At 40.8% G+C, this 5,485-nt stretch overlaps 1 pseudogene; it reads left to right on the top strand.

Moving 5' to 3' along the window:
* The first annotated feature begins 2,745 nt into the window (after positions 1 to 2,745).
* Positions 2,746 to 3,093, top strand: LOC139319354 (large ribosomal subunit protein eL30 pseudogene; annotated as a pseudogene).
* The last annotated feature ends 2,392 nt before the right edge of the window (positions 3,094 to 5,485 follow it).

The following is a 5,485-nucleotide window of genomic DNA, read 5'->3' as shown; positions in this document are numbered from 1 at the left end:
ACCCCAGGCCAGCTGCTGTAAGCTTGTGGGGTTGGGGTGGGGGGAAGGAATACAGGAACAGCCTTTAAAGTCTTACTGGTTCAAGGCCAGCCTGCTAGACACAAATGCTCTTAGTTATTTTATCTTTAGGAGAGGAAACCTGCTCAGCAAGTCTCTTGACAGCTTCTGCAGACAGTGTTGAAACCTGCTCTTTCGCTTAAGTACTTAACAAAAGGAACAAACTCATTACAAGTATTGGCCTTCAGCCAAATGTGCTTGGCCGCTGTGGTGCAGGGAGAATTGACAACCTACAAAAGGTGCCCAGATTCTGCCCTGTGCTAATTCTTTTGCGTGCCTCCTGAAGCATGTGTTAACTGGCACAGAAGCAAAACGTAGACAAGACCCCTCTCAAGTTAGGAGGGATCATGTGGCTTGCCTCATTGGATTTTAATCCCCCCCTCAAAAGCCCCTTAAAATAGAGTTTGGCTCTTTAGCATGCTGTTGCTCTTCTCAATGGGAGAAAAGGTATATAATTTTTGACAAATACATTAGTTGTTCTTCTCTTGATCTGAGCTCCCCTTCTACAGTTTTGTTCTATGCCTCACTTTCCTGGATGATGCTCATCACAACAACTTTCCTGCTTTAATGCTTTTTTCTCTTAAGGGCCATTATACATACTTCCCTATGCGTTGTTAAGTATTTATAGGTCCCTAAAAAGAAAGTCAAAATGTCTATATCTAATCTTGATAGTAGCTAACTATTTAAATGACATAGAAAGAGGAAGACTGGTATCAATTTGAAGATTGTTTATTTGTTTATTTGTTTCGATATTGTAAGCTCCATAAATTACTGGTAATTTCTACCTTAAAATAAACATGTAAAACACATTTAAATAATCCAAAAATAATTACATAAAACGGTATGATAAGATTGTAGACAAGTTTTAAAATAAAAATAAAAGCACAGTTGGTGGCTATTTCTATATCTGTCTCTAACCATTGATTTTGTTGCCTCTTCTCCTGTCTTACTACTCTGGTGACATTGATAGACAGCATTGTAATAATATAATTTTCATCCTGGACAATTTCAAGGTCTTTCTCCCAACTTCAAACTTTTCCTTATAACTTCCTTCTTCCTCAGTATTCCATCCTTTTCTCATGTATCATTAGCCTATCAACATAGTCCATATCTGTCCACATTCCTCTTCTCTATTTAGTTCTCTAACAAAATCCATATGGATCCATCCCAACTAAGCCTAAAAATCTAAATCTTATACTTGGGAATTAGTCATCTTTTGAGAGATGCTCTTAGAAATTACAGCTTGCTGACACTTTGTAGTAGGAAGTTGGTTCTCATCCAGTTTACTGCTCCTTCCTTTTACTTTGTCCCTGCTATATCCTGAAGCTTTTCTCATTTATGGCAGCAAGACTGTTCTGGATGGCCTAACAAGATTTTATTCATTTTGTGCTGGTCTCTTGAATGTGTTTTATCAAAGCCAACCTGCACATGTCTGCTGACTGGGTTGGTTGCAGGAGGGATCGATCCTTTGGGACAGAGGACGGTGCATTTCTAATGTGTATTAAATTGCCTAACCCATCTCTTGTAAAAGCATCTCAAGCAATGTATAATTAAAGTAATATTTTTCTGTACAGGTAACACTTTGCCTAGTCACCAAGCACAGGAGCAATCAAATGGATTGTCTTCAGAGCTTCAGCAAGGAAATGCAGACTCTCCAAAATACACAGAGGTAGTTAACTCAAGCCAACAAACAATGGAGAAACTGAACATGAACCAACAAAGGAACTTGAGTCCACAAGCACCAGGTTCCAACGTACCATCCCCAAGCCCACTGCAGTTCAGGAAACTCCCAGTGACTCCCAAAGAGGCCTGCCTATCTAGAATGTTACCATTGACACAGAACCTAGACAACCTAGTTTACGAAAGCATTGGTATTAAAGAACAGGAATTATATAGCAAGGATAGGTTGGAAGGAAGGACAGACTGTCAGATGGCAGCTAATGATAATCCAATCTGTGCCACGACCAATGGATTTGGAGCAGGGTCTGCGGTGCTTGCTGGGAAAGATTCTGAAGTTGCAGGATCCAACAACGTGCATATGCAGTTGTCTCCAGCTCAGCCATGCCAGGAGTCATATGGCCAGTTGCAGGAAAGGGCACCTGAGAAAGAGGCCCCTCAGGCTCAGCTTGAGCCTGACTCAAGGAGACTAAGTGCCATGTATGCTCGAGTGTGCAAGCGAACCAAGGCATCTCAGCCAGTGCAACCTGAAAATCGTGATGAGCCTAAGGAACAAGAAGAGGAAGAACCACCACCCATTCCAGAAAAATGTTTTGAGCACATCTATGAAAGCTTGAAGGTTTGTGGTGAGATGCAGGATGGGGGCTTGTAGGTGCATCTCTTTCTAAACTGGAAGGTGTACTGTATGTTCTAATTGGGCAACTTTTAAGTGTCATCCATTATGCAGAAAAGTCAGTTATGTACATTCATATGGTATTCATAAATCTCTGTGGTATATCTGTGCTAGTGAAGAGTTGTCTGAAATGTAAGCTTTTTTTAAAAAAAAAAATAGTTCAAATTGCTACTATTTTCCATCTTCCCAAAAATCCTGGTACTGGAAAATTCTACCCTCTTCTTCCACTTTTGTAGCAAACACTTTTTTCCATTCTGACTTCCCTGGGCCTTTTTTCATTGCCCGGCCAATTTAGAAGCATTCTTCTGGCAACGGCAGGGCCAATGTGAGCTGGCAAGATGGTGGCCACCAAAACGCTGAAGAGGTCTTTAGAGTTGATAAACTCAAGACTTCAGTTGGTTCCAAAAAGTGTTAAATATGAACTTGGATATAAACAAACTCTGAAAATGATTTGGCAGGGCAAAGCCAGGTTAGTTATCCTAATCAAGAACTGTCCTGCTTTGAGAAAGTCAGAAATTGAGTGCTATGCTATGTTGGCCAAAAACTGTTGTGCATAACTATAGTGGCAACAATATTGAACTGGGAACAACTTGTGGGAAGTAGTACAGAATATTGCACTTGCTATAACTGACCCAGGTGACTTTGACACGATTAGAGGCATGCCAGAACAAAACAGCGAGAAGTAAAATTAATAAACTTAAATTCTGTATAATAAAGCTGGCTATAAATCTAAAATGATGTTCATCATATGATAATACCCCTGAACTCATTTCAACCCCTAATTTGATGGATGTGGAAGAAAGCTGATAAGGACTGAACAACTATGTGCATAACTGACTATATGTTCTTGACTCACCTGTCTTTCATCTTGCAATTAAGGAAACTAGCAGGATTGTTATCAGTAGTGGGTGGAGCTTGCAGCTTCATAGAAAGCAAGAGTGAACTGTACATTCAAGGTGGGAAGCAGTCAATTTCAGGGGTTTTTTAGCAGCTTGGTACTTTCTGTGAGTACAACCCTCTTGTCATTTCCACAAGGGAGGATGCTGTGGACTCCCCAAAATCTGGGTCCTTTCTTGGAGAATACATTGGGAACGATAGGTTTTATAATCCCAAACCTTCCATAATCTGTAAACATAACCCGGATGATGGCACTGGCATACAGAACACCCCAAAAAGACTTGGGAAAAGTAGTTTTAAGTAACTCTAAACCGGGGTTTTTAATGTGAGATTTTACATCCCTACTCAGTTGTGGCTCTCCTGTTTGAATATATATGTTCAGAATTGTCCTACACTCTGCCACAATTTAATTCCCAGAACTCATAAAGAGGGGAGAGGGAAGAAATCATTTGAGTCTTGGAACATACATTCAACTAGCTACACCTTTGGGTAATTATTTTGCTCACTCAAATGAGAAACTGCATTATACAAATGATAGGGGACATTTTGCATTCTGTCAAATTGTAATATTCAAGATACACCAAATCTATTGCATGTGTTTTAAATATGTATTTAATCTATTTTTTTAAATAACTTATCTTCACTTTTTGCATTGACAAAGGAATCAAGACAGCTAATAAAATTAAAGTGGATTTGAATACCAGCATTAGTAGCTTGATTGTTGTTTGTTTATTCATACAGTTTAAAGGCCACGCAATTCCCAATTATTATGGGGGTGGGGGTGGTATCACCAGACCAAGGAATTCATAAGTGTTCCAAAGACAAAATATACCTACTGCACAGGGAAGGCACACTGCTTAATTACTTAGTGGGACCTGAAGTACATCCACTTTGTCCAGTCTCACTGGATGATCAGAAACAACTGGAGACAATTGGTTGCTCAATCAGGCCATGAAAAGCTTTATGGGAGAGAAGCAGCCCCCACAATGGGACAAAAATTTAAAAATTGGCAGTGTTGCAAAGACTCTGCTACCTGAGTCCCAAGGGCAAAACCAACAGGTAGGTGTCCAACCCCAGCACAGAGAGCAACTTTCCAACACCAGTATGGTTTCAAGATGGATGAAATAGGCCCACAGATGTCTCCACCCAGCCTGGCAGTGCTGCCAGGTCACCAGAAGTCTCTAGCTCTTTTTCAGGGACCTGTTCACTGTCCCCCTCACTGGACAAAAGCATCCAAAGAGTTAAATCAACTACCCTGGCCAAATTTCCTACCCTGGTACTAATGGGACAATAGAAAGTCTCAGACCCACACCTCACAAAGCTGGCAATCCTGCTCTAACCAGCCACACACTGCCAGTTGATGACTGTGAACCTTTCCTAATCTTCCTGTGTTCACCACATATTCAGCTGGCAAGGAAACCAAGTCATGCTCAGCTTTAGACCTCAGGACACTCCTTCAGTGGCTCACCAGCATGCTCCCTGCTCGCTTCCACAAAGTGGCTGCAATCCAGTGCAAACGTAAGCATGGTCCCTGGCATTACATGCTGGTTTCCAACCCAACTCCTTAGTCTTTCTGATTATCCATACCGACAGTCCCAAAGATGGTTTTTCAAGACGCAACTAGACTTTGTTTTTTTCATTGAAGATGCTTTGCTTCTCATCCAAGAAGCGAAACGTCTTCAAAGAAAAAAAACGGAAAGTCCAGTTTCGTCTTGAAAAACCACCTTTGGGACAACCATGACCTGGATGACTGAGAATCTCCATAGACATGCATATTGATAGTTACAAAAGAAAGGAAGCTATATGTGCACGAAGGTTCAAGCATTATGGTTCTATAGAACTGGTTCTTTACTCGTTTCTCTGCATATCACAGCACTCCATCATGTTCCTGGTGGTGCTTTTGATTAGAGCAGGATGTTGGCTAGGCCTCTTCAACTAAAGAAGGTGACCCAGATCCTGTAGTTTGAGAATTGCAAGGAAGGTCGGTGATGGCCAGCTGCTCTTCAGGCAAGACTGTCTATGAGGCTGCCAGTTTTGTTCAAAGTGTTACTTCCATTTAGTTGAACAGATTTATTCAGTAAAGCATTTGTAGTGAAGGCAGACTGAATTATATTTTAAGTAGCTGTATGAAATAGAACAATGGAGTAGAACTATGGCAAGTACTCTTAAAAGTAATTTAGA

Source organism: Pituophis catenifer, unplaced genomic scaffold (assembly GCF_029215685.1).
Source record: "Pituophis catenifer annectens isolate HBS135680 unplaced genomic scaffold, rPitCat1.0.hap2 SCAF_1, whole genome shotgun sequence".
Taxonomy (NCBI): domain Eukaryota; kingdom Metazoa; phylum Chordata; class Lepidosauria; order Squamata; family Colubridae; genus Pituophis; species Pituophis catenifer.
The sequence above is the reverse complement of the archived record's forward strand: the minus strand, read 5'-3'. Positions and strand labels throughout refer to the sequence as shown.